This window comes from Nycticebus coucang, chromosome 20 (genome assembly GCF_027406575.1).
Source record: "Nycticebus coucang isolate mNycCou1 chromosome 20, mNycCou1.pri, whole genome shotgun sequence".
In the NCBI taxonomy this organism is placed as follows: Eukaryota; Metazoa; Chordata; class Mammalia; order Primates; family Lorisidae; genus Nycticebus; species Nycticebus coucang.
The window spans coordinates 13,341,465-13,364,168 of NC_069799.1; the positions used below are offsets into that span (position 1 = coordinate 13,341,465).

The following is a 22,704-nucleotide window of genomic DNA, read 5'->3' on the forward strand; positions in this document are numbered from 1 at the left end:
GCCTAGCTCACATCAACCTCAAACTCCTGGGCTCAAATGATCCACCTGCCTGAGGCTCCCAAGTAGCTAGGACTACGGGTGCCCACCACAATGCCTGGCCAAATTTCTATTTTTGTTAGAGACAAGGTCTCACTATTGCTTAGGCTGGTCTTGAATTCCTAAGTTGAAGAAATCCTCCCAGAGTGCTAGGATTACAGACCTGACTTACCTCACTCAGCCTTTTTTCCTTTTCTTTTTTGAGACCGAGTCTCAAGCTGTTGCCCTGGGTAGAGTGCTGTGGCATCCTAGCTCACAGCTATGAGCTGACCCCGAACTCAGGCTCAAGCAATCCTCTTGCCTCAGCCTCCCAAGTAGCTGGGACTACAGGTACCTAGCACAACACCCGGCTATTATTAGAGATGAGGTCTTGCTCTGGCTTAGGCTGGTTTCAAACCTGTGGGCTCAGGCAATCCACCCCCCTCGACCTCCCAGAGGGCTAGAATTATAGGCATGAGCCATCTTGCTTTGCCTCCTTTTTTTTTTTTTTTTTTTAAATAAGGTCTTGCTATGTTAACCAGGCCGAACTGAACTCCTGGGCTCAATCAGTCCTCCAAAGTAGCTGGGATTACAGGCACATCCCATCGTACAAAGTTCTTTTTCTGCTTTTTATTTCCTACATCTCACTGGCTAAAACTTAACCATGTGCCCCATCTCCTCTCCTTGAGGGACTGACTGCTTTGTAGTCTGGTTTCCTTTGTTGAGTTGTCTCCTGGAATATTAAGATAATGACTAAGAGACCTCACTGCCTTTATTTTTCTCCCTGAGTTAATTCAGCTTGGCATTTACTGGGGGTCAAATCAGAGCGTACCCTCACTCAAGCAAGAGCAAGTGGGGCTTTTACTGGATGACCTGAAAACTCCCTGGGTGCAATAGGAAGATGAAATAAATGAGTGACAGTAATGCAAAGAGGTGGGCTCTTACCTCCCTTTGAGAAGAACCAAACACCTCTCTAGTGAGTTCCTCCTTCCCACCAAGAAGACAGTGAATGGGCCAAGGAAAAATCCCTTTGCACTCTGAAGTTTTGCTGAAAAAAATGAACTGTGAGGCCGGGTGCAGTGGCTCCCTCACACCTGTAAACAAAAAAATAGCTGAGTGTTGTGGCAGGCACCTGTAGTCCCAGCTACTCTGGAGGCTTGAGGCAAGAGAATAGCCTAAGCCCAAGAGCTGGAGGTTGCTGTGAGCTGTGACACTATAGCACTCTACTGAGTGCGACAACGTGAGACGGTCTCTTCAAAAAAAAAAAATAGTTGCAGTTTGGCCGTGGCTGGGTTCGATTCCACCACCCTCGGTATATGGGGCCAGCGCCCTACTCACTGAACCACAGGCCCTGCCCCAAACTGCCTGTTTTTCTTCTGAGAGTCAACAAAGTATGGACAGCCATGCACAAATATGACTGGATAAAAAGGGTGTGATCTAATGCTAATCTACTGAGTGGAGAAACCCAGCAAACCCCACCCTCTGGGAGCATTCTTTACATCTGGGTGTGGCGTAGAACTCCCTCTGGAATGGGGGTCTTTTGTCAAACAAGGTAGGTCAGATAATTTCTTGAAGGCTAATTTTCACACAGAAAGGAGGGATGGGAAAAGGTAAAGTAATATTTTTGGGTTTTATGGCTGGCTTTGGGGCAAAAGGGTTCAGGTTCCCATGACTGGCCTTGAGGAAGAGGAATTTTACTTTCTATGGCAAACCTTGTTGACAATGACGGGCCATAGCTAGGAAGGCAGAAGATTGGAGAAACTTTGGCTTCTGAGTCTGCTACTGAAGCCTTCATTTGGGGTTATCTTTTTTTTTTTTTAAGAGACAGAGTCTCACTTTATCGCCCTTGGTAGAGTGCTATGGCATCACAGCTCGCAGCAACTCCAACTCCTGGGCTTAGGAGATTCTCTTGCCTCAGACTCCCAAGTAGCTGGGACTATTCACCACAATTCTCGTCTATTTTTTGTTGCAGTTTGGCCGGGACTGGGTTTGAACCCGCCACCCTCCGTATATGGGGCCGCTGCCCTACCCACTGAGCCACAGGTGCCACCCTGGGGTATCATTTTTTAGTCCCCAGCAACAGGAAGCTTCAGTCCCCTAGAGGTTCACAGCCTGGAGTGGAGACCTTTAAGGTCAGTAGGATTGCAGGCAATTGGAAGAGAACTAACAGGGACATCTGCAGGCTGGCTCGGCCCACATTAGCTTTGGGCTTCTCTGCCCCATAGGTGGGATGGCTCCGATGTGGCATTTTTCTGGTTTGTTTTTAGGCTTAGTGAGGGCTTATTAGTTTAAAGGTAAGAGGGAATGGCACCAGGAGCTTACACAAAGGTGAGGCTTCTTAAAAACACTTACTGTTTGAAGGGAACTTGTGACACACTGGGATAAGATGGGAGGCCCCCTGTATCACCAAGTGAAAGAATTTGGATTTCACTTTGCAGGCCAGAGTTTCCCTCGACTTTTTCCTGCAACCCAGACAAAAGCACACATATGACTCACTGATAATTCCTGCTGTATTCTGTTCTGCTGGAAAAAGGCAGGACTGCTATTGACAAAGATTTTTCTCCTTGACCAAACTTTACTCAGACTCCTTGAACTCTCTTCTTTACTAAGCCCTGATTTGGGGGCTTCTGTGTTCTCTGCCTAATCCTGCTAAGTCAGTTTAGCCAGAACCCCACATCCTTGATACTGATCACCTAGATATCTGATTTGGTTCTCCATCCTCCAACATCCCCCAGGCGATGTCTGATCACCAAGGCCTGCCTTCAGCAAGAATCCTGTCAAGTCAGTTTAGCCAGAATCTCTCCTTGCCCCTGATGTTTCTTTTTAGTAATTTTCTGTCTGCTAACCCTCAGTTTGGTCCTTGGCTATCAATTCCCACTTTGCTTGCTATAACCTCCAAACCCAAAACCATTGTTGGTAGTTTCTACACTGTTTTCAGTTGTCCCGCTGAATAGAGTCAGCCTTACTATTCTTTTTTTTTTTGAGACAGAGCCTCAAGCTGTCGCCCTCGGTAGAGTGTGGTGGCATTACAGCTCACAGCAACCTCCAACTACTGGGCTCAAAGCGATTCTCCTGCCTTAGCCTCCCAAGTAGCTGGGACTACAGGTGCCCACAACACCCAGCTATTTTTTTTTTTTTTTTTTTTTTGGTTGCAGCCATCGTTGTTTGGCGGGCCTGGGCTGGATTCGAACCCGCCAGCTCAGGTGTATGTGGCTGGTGCCTTAGCTGCTTGAGCCACAGGTGCCGAACCCAGCCTTACTATTCTTTAACCAGCGTCATCAATAGTTTTTTCTTAAGGCCAGGTGCAGTGGCTCATGCCTGTAATCCTAACATTCTGGGAGGCCAAGGAGGGTGGATTACCTGAGCTCACAGGTTCCAGACCAGCCTGAGCCAGAGTGTAGACCCCCATCTCTAAAAATACCCGGGCACTGTGGGCACCTGTAGTCCCAGCTACTTGGGAGGCTGAGGCAAGAGAATCACTTGAGTCCAAGAGTTTGAGGTTGCTGTGAGCTATGATGCCACAGCACTCTACCGAGGGTGACAAAGTGAGACAATGCCTTAAAAAAAAAAATCTGTGTGTGTCACCCTTATCATTTTTACTATTTGGTATAATTTCGGGGGGGGTGTTTTTTTTTTTTTTTTTGGCCAGGGCTGGGTTTGAACCCACCACCTCCGGCATATGGGACCGGCGCCCTACTCATTGAGCCACAGGCGCCGCCCACTATTTGGTATAATTTCTTTAAAAAGTGTTTTTTTTTTTTAACCCTCTATTTTGCTGCTATTAGTATCTTCTTAGGACTCTTAAGTCCTCAGAAATGATCCCGTATCGAAAGCTTTCATTAAGCTGAAACCAAGACTGGGAAAGGGTGGAGACCGAAACCGTTGCTGGACTTTCTGGGGTCAAACATTCGATCCTGATCCCGCGTCTCTTCCCGTCAGGATTGTAAGCCGATCTGTAGAATTCCAGAGCCCTCCCTATGCCTGGGGCCTATCCCCGCCTCGCCTCCAACCCACCCTACCCCGCCCCGCACGTCCCTCCCCACCTTCTCACGCCCAGTAAGTGCCGGTTGCCAAGGCTCCGGGGCCATCCTGGACCGCGCGGTTCTCCGGCGCCTGGACTAGCGCGGCACAGACCTGAACTGTAGCGGGAGCAGAGGGAGGGAGGGCCACCGGGGTCCCCTGGGAAGGGCGGCCTCTGTCGGGAGGGGGCCTCCTCCTGCTGCGTCAGGTGCCCGGGAAGAAATTTCGGGGGTAGAGGTTGCACCTCCCACCGACTTCCCTGCCACCCTCCCCAATTCCCAGCGTCAACTCGAGCAGGCGGTGGGATACTACGGGTCACCAACTTGGTAAGCCTTAAGGGCTCGTGCGGCCCGAGCGCGGTCGGAGGGATGCAAGTGGGGATCGCGTAGCTCCCCAGCCCCACCCCTTCCTGGCGTAAATGGAGGGAGAGGCCTAGAGTTGAGTGTTTATTTCCGAATGGCCCCAGCAGGCAGTTGAAGTCCGGATAAACCAGAACTCGTCTTCTCATTTCCAGGGCGGGAAATTGTTTAAGAAGTTTTCCTGGAGAACTTTTTTCTTCCTTTTCTTTTTCTTTTTTTTTAGAGACAGAGTCTCCCTGTGTCGCTCTCGGTAGAGTGTTATGGCGTCACGGCTCACAGCAACCTCCAGCTCCTGGGCTTAGGCGATTCTCTTGCTTCAGCCTCCGGAGGAGCTGGGACCACAGGCGCCCGCCACAACTCCCGGCTGTTTTTTTGTTGCTGTTTGGCGGGTGCGGGGGTCGAACCCGCCACTCTAGGTATTTGGGGCCGGCGCCCTACTCACTGAGCCACAGGCATCGCCCTGGAGAACTTCTTTCGAAGGGAATTAGCACATTTATGTCTCTCAACTTGTTCTAATGTTTCATTGGTTTCGGAAATTAAATGAATTAGCGGAGGGAAAAGCTTGAAACCGTGCTACCTTGAAAGAAAAGGCCCACTGCAGCCTCAGTGCGAGCTGCCTCCCGACTGAGCTTTCGGTCTGCTGTCCCTTGTTTCCCCCTTCCGGCTTTTCTCGTTTGACTTTTCTGGAAACGTCGCTGATTCCTGGTGCTTTTTGCACACTTCTCTACTGAGGGATTTGGAGAATTCAATTTCTCTGGATTGTTACAGGCTCAGCTCTAGGGACCTATCAATATCACGCCTTTTGAGAGTAAGAAGAGGGAATCTGGTAACCCTGAAACGAATCCTCCCTTCCCAACAAGTCTTAGACGGGTGTTTTTACCCTATGAATTGTGTATGGTTTAATCAAGGTTGTGGGCCAATGCCAGTGCTTGCTTGCTTGCGCTCGCGCTCTCTCTCTGTCTCTCTCTCTCTGTCTCTGTCTCTCTCTCTCTCTCTCGACGGAGTCTCACTATGTTAGCAACCTCAAACTCATAGGCTCAAGCGATTCTTTTTTTTTTATTTTTTTTTATTTTTTGGTTTTTGGCTGGGGCTGGGTTTGAACCCGCCACCTCCGGCATATGGGACCAGTGCCCTACTCCTTGAGCCACAGGCGCCGCCCTCAAGCGATTCTTTTGCCTCAGCCTCCCAAATAGCTGGCACTACAGGCCCCTGCCACAACACCAGGCTATTTTTTCCCTGTAATTGTCAGACCGGGGCCCAGTGTATGTAGCCGGCACCCTAATCTGAGCTACAGGCGCCGAGGCTAGTGTTCTTTCTTTCTTTTCTTTCCTTCCTTTCCTTTCTTTTTTTTTTCTTCCTTTCCTTCCTTCCTTTCCTTTCCTTTTTTTTCTTAGAGACAGAGTCTCACTATATCGCCCTTTGTAGAGTGCTGTGGTGTCACGGCTCACAGCAACCTCGAACTCTCAGCGATTCCCCTGTCTCAGCCTCCGAAGTAGCTGTGACTACCGTTGTCCATAATGCCCAGCTGTTTTTTGTTGTAGTTGTCATTGTTGTTTAGCAGGCCGGGGCTGGGTTTTATGTGGCTGATGTCATAACCACTGTCAAGGGGTGCCAAGCCACGTAGTGTTATTTCTTAATGAAAAAAAAAAATAGTGGAGATGAGAGATGAGAGTATATTACTCTTATTTGGGAAACAGTCCCTAGGCTCCAGTAATTTCTGAAAGACTCCTTTTATTTTCTCATCATCTGCAAGAAGGAGGCAGGAGGGGAGTGTCCACCAGCCAGAAACCACCACTTACTTCACCATCCTCTTATCACTGCAATTTTATGGAAGACTTCTCCAGAAATAATTTTGGTTTGAGGATCCACCAGGAGACAGGGATGTCCTTCAAAGTAAACACACCTTTAACCTACCTTTGAAAAGTTGTTAAAGTATACATTTTGAAGAGTAACCCAAAGAACCATAGATAAGATGAAGTATACATTTCAAAGTGATCTGGATGAACAGTTTAACAAATAGGAGTTAAGAGAGTACTTTACCCAATTACTATAAATAGCTTAAAAGAAAAAGTTGTTTTGTTTTTGGAGACAATGACCTCACTTTGTCACCCTTGGTGGGGTGCTGGGACGTCATAGCTCACAGTAACCTCAAACCCTTAGGCTCAAGTGATCCTCTTGCCTCAGCCTCCCGAATAGCTGCGACTACAGGCTCTTTCCACAACACCCAACTATTTCTAGAGACAGGGTCTTGCTCTTGGTCAGGCTGGTCTCAAACTCCTGAGCTCAGGCAATCCACCTACCTCACCCTCCCAGAATGCTAGGGTTACAGGCATGGGCCGGGAAGCCAGAAAAAGTTTTCTTGACTGAAAAAAAACAATCAGCAACGTTTCAAGCCAAAAAGTCATAAAAAGCAACTCAGTCTGAAGTAATTATTGTTCTGCTTGATATTAGGTTAGCAATTTTCTTTTTTTTTTTTTTAACATTTATTTATTTATTTTATTTATTTATTTTTATTTTTTTGGCCGGGGCTGGGTTTGAACCCGCCACCTCCGGCATATGGGACCGGCGCCCTACCCGCTGAGCCACAGGCACCGCCCAGGTTAGCAATTTTCTGAGCTCAGTTTTTGTTTTCTTTTTCAGGTCTGGAAAGTTTGTACAGTCTCAAAATTGTCAGAAGCCTGTATTTGGCTGGGAGCCCATTGCTCAGTGGTTAGGGCCTGGCCACTAAACCCTGGCCACTAGCACCGGGGCTAGTGAGTTCAAACCTGGCCCCCGCCTGCTAAACAAAAAATAGCCAGGCATTGTGGTAGGTGCTGGGAGCTAGGATGCCATAGCACTCTGCAGAGGGTGACAAACTGAGACTGTCTCAATTAAAAAAAAAAAACAAGAAGAAGCCTGTACTTGTCAGCGTTCCATCCTTTCCATGAATTTTCTTTTCTTTTTTTTCTTTTTTTTTGAGACAGAGCCTCAAGCTATTGCCCTGGGTAGAGTGCTGTGGCATCATAGCTCACAGCAACCTCAAACTCCTGGGCTCAAGCGAGTCTCCTATCTCCGCCTCCCAAGTAGCTGGAACTACAGGCGCCCGCCACAACGCCCTGCTATTTTTTGGTTCCAGCCATCATTGTTGTTTGGCGGGCCTGGGCTGGATTCGAACCCGCCAGCTCAGGTGTATGTGGCTGGCGCCTTAGCCGCTTGAGCCACAGGCGCCGAGCCTCCATGAATTTTCTTAAAGACGTATCACCTTGGGCTTTGCAAAGAGTTATTAGGGGGAAAAAAGCACAGGAATAAAGCCGTTAAATGTGTACAAGACTTAAAATGGTCAAGGTTACAAACACAATTAATCAAGTCTTCCTTTCTGAACAACACACACACCGTTGATGAAGAAATCTGCTTTTTTGCGGCCTACAGTAATTTAACATAACATAATTATGCATGATTACATAGTATGAGGCATGTCAGATTTTTAAGGAATCTCATACAATTTCAGAACATATTAATAATATATCGGTACAAATATACTGAATAAAGACAACATAGGGGACACAGAATTTATTTCTCTCCTTTTGTGCAGTTTCTTGAAAAGTGAAAAATATCTTTATTATCTCTTGTTAATACTACATGAACATCCTAAAAGAGAAAACAAAACTTAATCTTTGTGTATTAGTGTATTGACACAAAGTCTAATTTTATTTTTTATTTATTTTTATTTAGAGACAGAGTCTCACTTTGTCACCTGCGGTAGACTGCTGTGGTGTCACAGCTCACAGCAACCTCCAGCTCTTGGCTTAGACAATTCTCTTGCCTCAGCCTCTGGAGTAGCTGGGACTACAGGAGCCCTCCACAATTCCTGGCTATTTTTTATTGCTGTTTGTCCAGGGCCGGGTTCGAACCCACCACCCTGGGTGTATGGGGCTTAGTGCCCTACTCACTGAGCCACAGGTGCCGCCCACAAAGTCTAGTTTTAATAAATTTTTTTTTTTTTTGAGACAAAGTCTCACTATATTGCCCTTGGTAGAGTGCCATGGCATCACAGTTCATAGCAACCTCCAACTCAGGCTCAAGCAATCCTCTTGCCTCAGTTTTTCTATTTTTATTTATTTATTTATTTTTTGGACAGAGTCTCAAGCTGTTGCCCTGGGTGTTGTGCTGTGGTGTTACAGCTCACAGCAACCTCAAACTCTTGGGCTTAAGCAATTCTCTTGTCTCAGCCTCCCAAGTAGCTGGGACTACAACTACAGACACAGAGCCGGTTTTTCTATTTTTAGTAGAGATGGGGTCTCACTCTTGCTCAGGCTGGTCATGAGCTCGCGAGCTCAAACAATTCACCTACCTCGGCCTCTCAGAGTGCTAGGATTATAGACATGAGCTACTGAGTCCATCCTAGAATTGGTTCTCTTATATCTAGTAGTTTTTGTGTTTATTTTTATTTTATTTAATTAATTTATTTATCTTTTTGAGACAGAGTCTGACAGGTAGAGTGCTGTGGCACCACAGCTCACAGCAACCTCAGACTGTTGACCTTAAGTGATTCTCTTGCCTCAGCCTCCCAAGTAGCTGGGAGTACAGGTGCCTGCCACAATGCCTACCTATTTTTTTTTTGTTATAGTTTTTGTTGTTTAGCAGTCCTGGGCCGATTTCGAATGCCCCAGCCTCAGTGTATGTGGCCGGTGCCCTAAGCACTGAGATACGGGTTTGAGCCTTGTCTGTTTATTTTTGTTCATGAGAGACTAAGTCTCACTATGTTACCCAGGCTGGAGTACAGTGGTTATTCATAGACATGATCCTGGTTCAGCATGGGAGTTTTGACCTGCTCCATTTCTCATCTGGGCCAATTCACTTTCATAGGCAATTTGATGTTCTTCTGCTCTCAGGAAAGCACCATATTGATGCCAGACACCTGGTCAGCATAGTACACCTGGGCCCAGACCTCCTGGCTTAAGTAATTCTCTTGCTTCAGCTTGTAAGAAGCTGGGACTTCAGGTATGCACCACAGCAATCTAAGTTGCTTTGATTACATATAGTAACCACAGTTTTAACTCTTAGTAATGCTAATTTCCAATGAAGAACCCATGAAGTAAATAATTTTAGTTATTATGTACGAGGTGCAGAGCACAGGATAGAGAACAGATCTTTGAAGAATACGTAAGGAGGATCTGACCCCTTCTAGTGGGCAGCAGGCACAGCTAGACCTGGGAGGAAGGGGCCTTATCGGGCTTGGCTCTGTCCTGAAGCTGGTGGCCCAGGCTTTGTGGACACACATACATATATGTCCCAGGTCAAATAATTGCTTGATTTGAAAAGCCAAATCAAGCAATTATCAAAATGTCACAGAAATAACAGTCTTCTGACCTTAAAACCTCTAGCAGTGACAGTATAAATTTTTCTGACCAGTAGGGGCAGAGAAAAAAATGTCTAAAATTCTGAAGACATTTTTATTTTACCAATTTCCTTTCTTTTCATTTTTTAAAATTTTATTTATTTATTTATTTATTTATTTGAGACAAAGTGAGACTTTGTCACCCTTGGTAGAGTGTTGAGGTATCGGAGCTCACAGCAACCTCAAACTATTGGGCTCAAGTGATTCTCTTGCCTGAGCCTCCCAAGTAGCTGGACCTATAGGCACCTGCCACAGTGTCTGGCTGTTTTGAGGGACAGGGTTTTCCTTGTTCTGGTTGGTCTTGAACTCCTGAAGCTCAAGCAATCCACCCGCCTCAGCCTCCCAGAATGCTAGAATTATAGGCATGAATCACCATGCCTGACCTTTTTAAAGCAGTTTTCTTTAGCAAATATTACTAAAGTCACGTAAACTTGAAAAGCATTCAGGCTAGTTATTTAATTTTATAGGTACTCATTTATTTATAAGTTGATAATATGCAAACAGTATAGATGTATATATGTAAACACAAAGACTTTATAGCTTTGATTTTAAAATTTTAGCCATGAGACAGGTAAAACTTCCCAGTTTATTTTTACTTCAATAGGTTTAGGAGTACAAGTAGTTTCTGGTTACACAGGTGAATGCACAGTGGTGATGTCTGGGTTTTAGTGTGCCTGTCACCTGAGTAGTGCACATTGCACCCAATGGACAGTTTTTCTTTCTTCACTCTGCCTTCACTTTGAGTCACCAGTGTCCATTGTACCACACTTTGTATGCCTCTGTACAGCTGTAGCTTAGTTCCTACTTTATATGAAAATGTGCAGTATTTGGATTTTCATTCCTATGTTACTTCACTTAGGATAATAGTCTCCAATTCCATCCAAGTTGCTGTGAAAGACATTATTTCATTCTTTTTATGGCTGAGTGATGTTCTATGCAGGAGGTGTATGTGTTTATTGTACTGTACACACATACACACAATGTCTGACAATTAAGTTTGTGAACTTGTCCTAGGAAAAGTACTACATGCAAGGCCAGGCATGGTGGCTCACACCTGTAATCCTAGCCCTCTGGGAGGCCGAGGTGGGTTGACTGTCTGAGCTTACAAGTTCGAGACCAGCCTGAGGCAGAGCGAGACCTCATCTCTAAAAATAGCCAGGCATTGTGCCCGGCACCTGTAGTCACAGCTACTTGGGAGGCTGAGGCAAAGAGAATCGCTTGAATGTAAGAGTTTGAGGTTGCTGTGAGCTGTGATGCCCTGGCACTTTACTAAGGCTGACAAAGTGAGACTCAAAAAAAAAAAAAAAAAGAAAAGTGCTACATGCCTCATTTTATATAAATATATATACACACACATATATATGGTCAGTTATGTTTGAGAACTCATCCTAGAAAAAATGCTATATACCTCATTGCTGAATATCACTATGGTCACTTTTGAAGTATTCTCCTTGGGAAGCCAATGCCTAGTCCACTCTTCAAAGCAACTTTGGAACTCTTTCTAGAATGGCCATCAGAGCTGTCTACAGGATCTCAAAATTAAGTTTACAAATTCATCCTAGAAAAAGCACTATGTACCTCATTGCTGAATATCACTATGGTCACCTTAGAAGTACTGTCCTTGGTCATCTGGTGACTACAGTGATATTCAACAATGAGGCATGTGTATTTGTGTGTGTGTGTATATATATATATACATCCACACATGCAAACATACACCACTTTTCTTGATCTACTTCTTGGTTGTTGGGCACTTAGGTTGACTGCTATCTCTGCAGTTGAAAACTCACTAGTTTAGGAAGGTAGTTTGATTAAACTGTGCCTCTGTAAATGGAACAAGTTAATCTGTCCCACGTAACTGAAGCCCTCACCAACTTTTAGAGGAAACAGGGTTGCAAATTTACATTTTCAAACAGAGAATTTAAGCTTTTTAAAGAAGGAGTTTGGGTGTGGTTAGCTAGAGGGGCTTAAAAATGGATGACAGTGTAACACAAAATTATAGGAATTCACCACAGGAATTTTTTTTTTTTTGAGACAGAATTTCACTATGTCACCCTTAGTAGAGTGCTCTGAAATCACAGCTCACAGCAACCTCAAACTCTTTGGCTTAAGTGATTCTCTTGCCTAAGCCTCCCAAGTAGCTGGGACTACAGGTGCCTGCTACAATGCCCGGCTTTGGTTGTAGTTGTAGTTTTGGTTGTAGTTGTCATTGTTTGGCAGGCCCGGGCTTGATTCGAACCCGCCAGCTCCAGTGTATGTAGCTGGTGCCCTAGCCTCTGAGCTACAGGCACTGTGCCCGCCACCGGATTTTATGAGGAGACTGATTTTGGTTAGATGGGTAGTTTACTGTGCCTGCCACCGGATTTTATGAGGAGACTGATTTTGGTTAGATGGGTAGTTTTTAATTCAGTCAGCTTTCCAACTTGCCTGCGGAGCTCAGGGCAGAACATATTAACGAATAGGGCCAGCAAAGCATTTGCAGTTTCCTGTGCCTAACACACATGTAAAAAGCAGGCCCAGCTGGAAGGCAGAGCACTTGTGTCCCCAGAAATCAAGACCCCATTTTTACACTGAGTCCTGGGTTCCTCAGAGCTGAAGCAAAAGTCCAAGAGGGAAGGAGCAGGAGGTCAGGCCATGCAACACTTGCACAGTTCACCTTGCTGTAAGGACACCCCTAGATGGGTGGGCAATCTGACTCCAGTCAGCCTGCTCTGTGGTCACTCTCAAAGATTTGTGAGTCTTACCTTTCAGTGTCAAGTGTTCCCACAGCCTCCAAGTGTCCGGACTGTGCTTTTCTTATCTAAATGTTCTAAGAAATGAGTAACTCTTGTGGTAATAACCACTCTCTGCAACTGCTGTCACCCACTTCCAAAACTGCAGCCCTGGCCCTTGCACATTAAAGGTTGGTGATTTCTCACAGCACAGAGTGACTCCGGATGGCTCCCTAATCATAGCAGAGCTTACTTTTTTGTTTTTTAGACGGAGTATCAAATTGTCCGCCTGGGTAGAGTGCTGTGGCGTCACAGCTCACAGCAACCTCAAACTCTTGGGCTCAAGCAATTCTCTTGCCTCAGCCTCCTGAGTAGCTGGGACCTACAGGCACCTGCCACAACACCCAGCTATTTTTAGAGATGGGGGTCTAGCTCTAGCTCAGGCTGGTCTTAAACTACTGAGCTCAAGGGATCCTCCCACGTGGGCCTCCCAAAGTGCTAGGATTACAGGTATGAGCCACTGTGCCAGCTGAGCTTTCTTTCTTTATTTCTTTTTTGAGTCTGGCTTTGTAGCTCTCTGTAGAGTGCTGTGACATCACAGCTCACAGTAATCTCAAACTCCTGGGCCCAAGCATTTCTCCTGCCTCAGCCTCCCAAGTAGCTGGGACTACAGGCACCTGCCACACGCTCGGCTATTTTTTTCTTTTCTTTTTAGAGATAAGGTCTTGCTCTCGCTCAGGCCGGTCTCAAACCTGTGACCAATCTCCCCGCTTTGGCTTCCCAGAGTATCAGGATCACGTGCCCTATTTATTTAGTTTTTGAGATAGAGTCTCACTCTGTTGCCCTGGGTAAAGTGCTATGGCATCATAGCTCACAGCAACCTCAAACTCCTGGCTTCAAGTGATCCCCTTGCCTCAGCCTCCTGAGTAGATGGGACTCAGTTCTACCACTACACCTGGCTTTTTCTCTTTTTAGTAGAGACAGGGTTTCACTCTTGCTTAGGCTGGTCTCGAACTCCTGAACTCAAGGGATCCTCCCTTATAGGCCTACCAGAGTGCTAGGATTACAGGCGTGAGCCACTGTGCCTAGCCAGAACATAATTTTTTTTTTTTTTTTTTTTTTGGCCAGGGCTGGGTTTGAACCCACCACCTCTGACATATGGGACCGGCGCCCTACTCCTTGAGCCACAGGCGCCGCCCCAGAACATAAAATTTTTAAAAAAGGATTTCAGGTGACTAAAAAATCTTCACAGGGTAGAAACAGGATCCAACAGAGAAAAAGCAGAAGAGCCTTTAAAAAAATACACAAGTGGCAAGCTTCCTGTCTCCTGAAGCTGTCTGCCTTTCACTTGAGTGGAGAGGATTTGCGCTGTGGAGTGGATTTGGGCTATGGAGTGGCACCTCCCCCATAGCCCTTATGGAGGGCCCTTACCTCCTCCTTCTCCTGTGAGGTTCCCAGTGGAGGAAGGCTTGGAGGGAGCCCTGTCGTCTGCGCATTAGAGACCCATTGGAGGAAGTAAAACAATAGGAGAAGAGTTGTTATTACACAAAGGTATATCTAAACAAATGACTCAAAACCAGAACAAATAAGCACAAAGGAGGCCAAGCCCAAGAAACCCTGCACAGCTTTAACCACAGTCTCCAAAGAGGCAGTAAAAGTTGAAACCCTCCTAAGATCCAGCTGCCCAATTGCAGTTCAAAGGTTTCACTAGCTGCAAATCGGGTGCAACCCTTGTTTCTTTCTAGCCATATTTGCAGTTAAGTATCTGCACATAAAGTCCCAACAATCCACAATCCACAGGTGAAAGAAGAAAATACACTAAGATAGGAAATCAAAGGCTGTCCATGGAGGCAGGACTACAAAGTGAAGGAGTACTCTAAAAGTTAAGAGCCATACATTAGCAAATTACCTTTTTTTTTTTTCGAGACAGAGTCTTACTTTGTCACCCTCAGCAGAGTGCCATGGTATCACAGATCACAGCAACCTCAAACTCTTGGGCTCAAGCAGTTCTTTTGTCTCAGCCTTCCAAGTTATGCCTGCCACAACGCTCAGCTATTTTTTTTGTTGTTGTAGTTGTCGTTGTCATTGTTTAGCAGGCCCTGGCCGGGTTCAAACCCACCAGCCCTGGTGCATGTGGCTGGCGACCTAACCATTGAGCTATGGGCGCAGAGCCTAGTTTTTTATTCTTATTTTTTGAGACAGTCTCACTTTGTTGCCCTTGGTAGAGTGCGGGGGCATTCCAGCTCACAGCTTCCTCAAATTTTTGGTCTCAAGCGTCATAGCTCACGGCAACCTTAGACACTCGGGCTCAAATGATTCTCTTGCCTCAGCCTCGGGAGTAGCTGGAACTACAAGTGCCCGCTACAACACCTGATTATTTTTTAGAGATGGGGGTCTCACTTTTGCTCAGGCTGGTCTCCAACTTGTGAGCTGAGGCCGAGTCTCACTTTTCGCCCTAGGTAGAGTGCGGTGGCGTCACAGCTCACAGCAACCTCAAACTCTTGGGCTCAAGCCTCCCGAATAGCTGGGACTAGAGGCGCCAGCCACAGCGCCCGGCTATTTTTGTTGTTGTTGCAGTTTGGCCAGGGCCGGATTCAAACCCGCCACCCTCGGTATACAGGTCCGGCGCCTTGCTCACGGTTGGATTTTTAAACAAAATGCAAGGACATGTACTTTTCCTCTGGATTCCTTGCACCGCGAAATTTAGCGGGAAATATTTTTCCTCACAGCTTTTACTTTGCTTGGACAAGAAGAGGGCGAAGACAGTTTTGTCGATGCTCTTGCCTCTTAGTGCAAAACCGTCTGTGTGTCCAGCTGGGGAGTCAGTCTTACACCGCGAAGCCAGGGCTTCCTTAACGGGGTTGACTCGCGTCCCAAGTCTGTGTTACTAGGAGTTGGAGAGTGACTGCCTCTGGAGGCCGCGTCCTCCTCCCCCTTCGCTGCTCCCCAGTTCCACCGCGACCCTGTCCCTCGCTCCCGCGCTCCCTCTGCCCATCCCTGCTCGCTCTCCGCTTTCCCGCTCTCGGAGGGAGGCCGGATGTGCAGAGCGCCCAGCCTGGTCCCCGCAGGTGGGTCCGGCAGCCGCGAGCTCAGGGGCAGGCCCTGGGAGCAGGGCCGCCAAAATGCCCTTTTTCTTTTCTTTTTTCCTTTTTAAAAAATTTCAGAAGTATTTGGCTGGTTTCAGCAAGTGCAAGGTGTCCTTCCTGCGCCCTCTTGTGGAAAGTGCTTGCTTTTCTGAGCTCCCGAGTCAAGGATTCACCGTGACAGTTCTCAGGTGGGGCTTCACTTTGTAGAAGCAAAGGAATGTAAAGGACTGTTTCCCTCTTTCTTTTCTTTTTCTCCTTTCTTTTTCCTTTCCCGCTTCCCCTCCTCTTCTCTCGTCCTTCTTATTTCTTATGCCTTCCCGGTGTTGAATTTGGGATTGAAAAATTTGGAGTGGAGGCCTGAAGGCCTTGCTGACTTTGGTCAGTCTCATGGTTTTGTTTAGAGAAGGAAATAAACCATAAAAACTAAAGAACATATACGTATTTGTTGACAGATGATATACATACACACAAAGGCACCGACAAATGTGAATGACGGCTTATCACACAACTATTTCCCTCTGTAACTTGGGGTCTTGTCTTCTAGATAACACATATATCTTTATAGTATAAAGATATTTTGGGGGTGTACCTTTTATGCAAGATGGCTCTGTTCACATTATTGCGAGTTGAGTTGTGGACAAGGCAAACAGTTTATGTTGTGCTTGTGTGTATCTGTGTTACCTGCACAAAGATTAAAAAAACCTTTTTTGCTTTTACTTCAACTGGATCAGGAGATACATGCATTTTGGTGACACGTCACTGTGGATGTGCTATCACATGATTCCCCCATTCTTGGATTGTACGCTCTTGGTACACCAAATAATTCTTCCCTGAACACCCTCCTTGAACATAGATTATTGTGAACATGAGTCAGAATTTCTTTTTTTTTTTTTTTGAGACAGAGTCTCACTTTATCGCCCCTGGTAGAGTGCTGTGGCATCATAGCTCACAGCAACCTCTAACTCTTGGGTTCAAGCAATTCTCTTGTCTCAGCCCCCTGAGTAGCTACAAGCACAGCCACAATGCCCAGACATTTCTTTTAGAAGTGGGGTCTTGCTCTGGCTCAGGCTGATCGCAAACCTGTGAGCTCAAGCAATTCTCCCACCTCGGCCTCCCAAAGTGCTGGGATTACAGGTGTGAGACACCTGCCTGGCCTTTTTTATTTTTGTTGAGACAGAGTCCCACCCTATTCCCTGTGCAGACTGCAATGGTGTCAGAGCTCACTGCAACTCAAACTCGGGCTGTGGGCATCCTGCTACCTCAGCCTCTGGAAGCGGCTGGGATTACTTACTGGCACTTGCCACGGCACCCGGCTGGGTTTTTCTTTCCTTTTTTTTGAGACAGAGTCTCACTATGTCACCCTCGATAGAGTGCCATGGCGTCACCACTCACAGCAACCTCAAACTTTTGGGCTTAAGCAATTCTCTTGCCTCAGCCTCCCTAGTAGCTGGGACTACAGGCGCCCGCCACAACATCCAGCTATTTCTTTTTGTCATTGTTGATTAGCTGGCCTGGGCTGGGCTTGAACCCGCCAGTTTTGGTGCATGCAGCTGGCGCGAAGCCATGGATTTTTCATTTTTTTTATGAGTTGGGGTCTCACTATCGCTTAGGCAAGTCTCCAACTCCTGGGCTCAAGCAATTCTCCCTCCTGAGCCTCCCACAGTGCTGGGATTATAGGTGTGAGCCACTACACCCAGTGACTAAATTTATTTTCTTTCTTTTTTTTCTTCTTTTATTTCTCTGGGTAGAGTGCCATCGTGTCATCATAGCTCACAGCAACCTCAAACTCACAGGCTCAAGTGATCCTCTTGCCTTGATTTTTCTATTTTTAGTGTAGACAGGGTCTCTTGCTCAGGCTGGTACTTATTATTGCATTACACAAGGTGAACATAAAGTTCATATGCCATTTAAATTAGTTTAGATCTACCCTCTGGTGTGTGTGTATACACACACACACACACATATATATATATTTTTTTTAATTTTTGAGACAGATTCTCACTTTGTCACCCTCGGTAGGGTGCCATGGCATCATTGCTCACAGCAACCTTAAACTCTTGGGCTTAAGCAATTCTCTTGTCTCAGCCTCCCAAGTAGCTGGGACTATAGGCACCTGCCACAGTGCCTGGCTATTTTTAAAGGTTGGGTCTCCCTCTGGCTCAGGCTGATCTTGCACCTATGAGCTCAGGGCAATCCACTCACCTCAGCCTTCCAGAGTGCTAGGATTACAGGTGTGAGCCACTGTGTCTGGCCTATATTATTATTTTTAAAAATATTTTTTGCCTGCCGGGAGCCATGGTTCATACCTGTAATCCCAGGACTCTGGCAAGTCGAGGTGGGTGGATTGCCTGAGCTCAGGAATTCCAGACCACATTGAGTAAGAGGGAGACCCTGTCTCTAAAAATAGCTGGGTGTTGTGTGGGCACCTGTAGTCCCAGCTACTTGGGAGGCTGAGGCAAGAAGATCACTTGAGCCCAAGAGTTTGAGGTTGCTGTGAGCTATGATGCAATGGCACTCCACCCAGGGTGACAAAGGCTCTGTCTCAAAAAAGTGAAAAAAAGAAGAAAAATAATATTTTTAAATAAATAAAAATGTTGAATTTTTTAAGTCTATTACTGGTTTGTATGGAGATGGCCACTTGATGGTTTTGTACTTTTTGTCCTGTTAATATAGGGTCTGTTTAAACCAATTTCTTAACACTGAAACAATTTCACAGTCCTGGAGTTAGTTGGATGCCTTACCCATCCCTCTCGGCCCTTACTTTTTGGATGTGGTGCTGGGCTCAGGGTGTTTGTGTGTGTTTAGCATTCTGGCATCTGTATTCAGTGTGTCTGAATTAGGTCTGGAGAAAAGGGGGTCTTCCCTTGGTGGTAGAGCAGGGGGCATAGAGTGTATAGGTGAGCAGAGCAGAGCTGAGGAGAGCTGAGAGCTGGAGAGAGACAAAGGGAGACTGAAGATGTCTGGATTTGTGGGTCCCTCCCTGAGAGGGAAAGTGTTGTCTGTAGGTCACAAGACTCAAGTTCCCCTTTCGGTAGTGGCTTTTGCGGGCTTCCCAATGATGAGATGAAGACTTAAGAAATCCTCAACTCACTGATTGGTCCAAACTGTATGACCTATATCCCTAACCAGGACTGCTTTTCCCTCTGGAGTGTATCATGTAGAGTTAGTTGTACACGGGAGAAGCAGTTTGGTGCCAAAAGAACTCACTTCTAAAGCAATGTCATGGGCACTTGGGACTTTGACTGGAAATCACTAGTTCTTTTTCACTATCCACAACAACGTTTGAATGAATCTTTCATAATTCTAGTTTAGTTTTTCTACAGACAAAAATATTATTTTTATTTTATTTTATTTTATTTATTTATTTATTTTTTATTAAATCATAGCTGTGTACATTAGTATGATCATGGGGCACCATACACTTGGTTCATAGCCCGTTTGACACATTTTCATCACACTAGTTAACATAGTCTTCCTGGCATTTTCTTAGTTATTTTGCTAAGACCTTTACATTCCACATTTACTAAGATTCACATATACCCTTGTAAGATGCACCGCAGGTGTAATCCCATTAATCCCCCTCTCTCCACCTACCTCCCTCCTCCCTCCCTTCCCTTTCCCCCTTCTCCCTATTCTTAGGTTGTAACTGGGTTATAGCTTTCATGTGAAGGTCCTAGATTAGTTTCATAATAAGGGTGAGTACATTAGGTACTTTTTCTTCCATTCTTGAGACACTTTACTAAGAAGAATATGTTCCAGCTCCATCCATGTAAACATGAAAGAGGTAAGGTCTCCATCTTTCTTTAAGGCTGCATAGTATTCCATGGTGTACATATACCACAATTTATTGATCCATTCGTGGATCGATGGGCATTTGGGCTTATTCCATGACTTAGCAATTATGAATAGGGCTGCAATATATAAACATTCTGGTACAAATATCTTTATTATGATTTGATTTTTGGTCCTCTGGGTATATGCCCAGTAGAGGAATTATAGGATTGAATGCCAGGTCTATTTTTAGATCTCTAAGTGTTCTCCATATATCTTTCCAAAAGGAATGTATTAATTTGCAATTCCACCAGCAGTGCAAAAGTGTTTCCTTTTCTCCACATCCACGCCAACATCTCTGGTCGTGGGATTTTGTGGTATAGGCTAGTCCCACTGGAGTTAGATGATATCTCAAAGTAGTTTTGATTTGCATTTCTCTGATGATTAAAGATGATAAGCATTTTTTCATATGTCTGAAGGCCACACGCCTGTCTTCTTCAGAGAACTTTCTCTTTAAGTCCCTTGCCCAGCGTGCAATGGGATCCCTTGTTCTTTTCTTGCTAATGCATTTGAGTTCTCTGTGGATTCTGGTTATTAAACCTTTGTCGGAGACATAACCTGCAAATATCTTCTCCCATTCTGAGGGCTGTTTGCTTGCTTTACTTACTGTGTTCTTGGCTGTGCAGAAGCTTTTTAGTTTGATCAGGTCCCAATAGTGTATTTTTGAAGCAGCTTCAATTGCCTGGGAGGTCCTTCTCATAAAAAACTCGCCCAACCCAATTTCTTCAAGGGTTTTCCCTGCACTCTCTTCTAGTATTTTTATAGTTTCATGTCTTAGGTTTAAATCTTTAATCCAGTGAGAGTCTATCTTGGTTAAAGGTGAAAGGTGTGGGTCCAGTTTCAGTCTTCTGCAGGTTGCCAGCCAGTTCACCCAGCACCATTTGTTAAATAGGGAATCTTTTCCCCACTGAATGTTTTTAATTGGCTTGTCAAAGATTAAATAACGGTAAGTAGCTGGATTCATCTCTTGGTTCTCTATTCTGTTCCAGACATCTACTTCTCTGTTTTTATGCCAGTACCATGCTGTTTTGATCACTGTTGATTTGTAGTATAGTCTGAGGTCTGGTAGCGTGATCCCTCCTGCTTTGTTTCTATTTTTGAGTAATGTCTCGGCTATTCGAGGTTTTTTTATGATTCCATATAAAACAAAGTATCGTTTTTTCAAGATCTTTAAAGTACGACAGTGGAGCTTTAATGGGGATTGTGTTGAAATTATATATTGCTTTGGGTAGTATGGACATTTTAACAATGTTGATTCTTCCCAACCATGAGCATGGTATATTTTTCCATTTGTTAACATTCTCAGCTATCTCTTTTCTTAGAGTTTCATAGTTCTCTTTATAGAGATCTTTCACGTCCTTTGTTAGATAAACTCCCAAATATTTCATCTTCTTTGGCACTGTTGTGAATGGGATAGAGTCCTTAATTGTTTTTTCAACTTGACTATTGTTGTTATATATAAAGGCTACCGCTTTATGAATGTTGATTTTGTAACCTGAGATGCTGCTGTATTCCTTGATCACTTCTAAGAGTTTTGTAGTAGAGTCCCTAGTGTTTTCCAGATATACAATCATATCATCTGCGAAGAGCGAAAGTTTGATCTCTTCTGACCCTATGTGGATACCCTTGATCGTCTTTTCTTCCCTAATTTCAGTGGCTAAAACTTCCATTACAATGTTAAAAAGCAATGGAGACAATGGGCAGCCTTGTCTGGTTCCTGATCTGAGTGGAAATGATTCCAATTTAACTCCATTCAATATGATATTGGCTGTGGGTTTGCTGTAGATGACCTCTATCAGTTTAAGAAATGTCCCTTCTATACCAATTTTCTTGAGTGTTCTGATCATGAAGGGATGTTGGATGTTATCAAAAGCTTTTTCTGCATCGATTGAGAGAATCATATGGTCTTTGTTTTTTAATTTGTTTATGTGCTGAATTACATTTATAGATTTACGTATATTGAACCAGCCTTGAGACCCTGGGATAAAACCAACTTGGTCATGATGTATGATTTGTTTGATATGTTGCTGGATTCTGTTTGTTAGGATCTTGTTGAATATTTTTGCATCTATATTCATTAGCGATATTGGTCTATAATTTTCTTTTCTTGTTGGGTCTTTTCCTGGTTTGGGGATCAGGGTGATGTTTGCTTCATAGAACGTGTTGGGTAGTCTTCCTTCTTTTTCTACCTTTTGGAACAGGTTGAGTAATATAGGTACTAATTCCTCTTTAGAGGTTTGGTAAAATTCTGATGTAAATCCATCTGGTCCCCGGCTTTTCTTTTTGGGGAGATTTTGTATGGTTGATGTTATTTCCGAACTTGATATGGGCCTGTTAAACATTTCCACTTGATTCTGGCTAAGTCTTGGAAGGTGACTTGCTTCCAAGTTTTGGTCAATTTCCTTCAGATTTTCATATTTCTGAGAGTAAAGTTTCTTATAATATATATTAAGGATTTTTTTGATTTCTGAGGAGTCTGTTGTTATTTCGTCTTTGTCATTTCTGATTAATGAGATTAGAGATTTTACTCTTTTTTTTCCTGATTAGGTTGGCCAAAGGTTTATCTATTTTGTTGACCTTTTCAAAAAACCAGCTTTTTGATTTATTGATCTGTTGCATTATTCTTTTGTTTTCAATTTCATTTAGTTCTACTCTGATTTTGGATATTTCTTTTATTCTACTGGGTTTGGGGTTGGAGTGTTCTTCCATTTCCAGTTGCTTGAGATGTCCCATTAAGTTGCTTACTCCCTCTCTTTCCTTTCTCCTGAGGAAGGTTTGCAGTGCTATAAATTTCCCTCTTAGAACTGCTTTTACGGTGTCCCAGAGGTTCTGATAGTTTGTGTCTTCATTGTCGTTTTGTTCCAAAAATTTGGCAGTTTCCTTCTTGATCTCATCTCTGACCCAGCTATCATTCAGCATAAGGTTATTTAACTTCCATGTTTTTGTATGAGTATGCAGATTCCTGTTGTTACTCATCTCAAGTTTTATTCCATGATGGTCCGAGAAGATCCATGGAATAATTTCTGTTCCTTTAAGTTTACTGAGGTTAGACTTGTGACCTAAGATGTGATCGATTTTGGAGTAAGTTCCATGGGCTGATGAGAAGTATGTGTATTCAGTTTTTTGGGGATGAAATGTTCTATAGATGTCTGCTAAATCTTAATGCTGGATGGTTAGATTTAAATCTAGAATTTCTTTACTCAGCTTTTTGTTAGAGGATCGATCCATCACTGCCAAAGGAGTGTTAAAATCTCCAACTATTATGGAGTTGGAGGAAATCAAGTTGCTCATGTCTGTTTGAGTTT

At 44.6% G+C, this 22,704-nt stretch overlaps 1 protein-coding gene and 1 long non-coding RNA gene across 3 annotated transcripts in view; one reads left to right on the top strand and one right to left on the bottom strand.

Moving 5' to 3' along the window:
- Positions 1 to 925: 925 nt before the first annotated feature.
- On the bottom strand, positions 926 to 4,236 carry LOC128572703 (uncharacterized). Its single transcript, XR_008376236.1, has 3 exons — positions 4,150 to 4,236; positions 2,368 to 2,477; positions 926 to 1,109 (listed from the first exon to the last, which is right to left on the bottom strand). It is a non-coding gene; the product is annotated as an uncharacterized LOC128572703 (long non-coding RNA).
- Positions 4,237 to 4,255: 19 nt separating this feature from the next.
- The window catches only part of NLRP3 (NLR family pyrin domain containing 3), an 84,788-nt gene continuing 66,339 nt past the window's right edge, over positions 4,256 to 22,704 (top strand). For both annotated transcript variants that reach the window (XM_053572740.1, XM_053572741.1), the window contains exon 1: positions 4,256 to 4,361. The gene's annotated coding sequence lies outside the window, so the exon portion shown is untranslated. The remainder of the gene's footprint in view (positions 4,362 to 22,704) is intronic.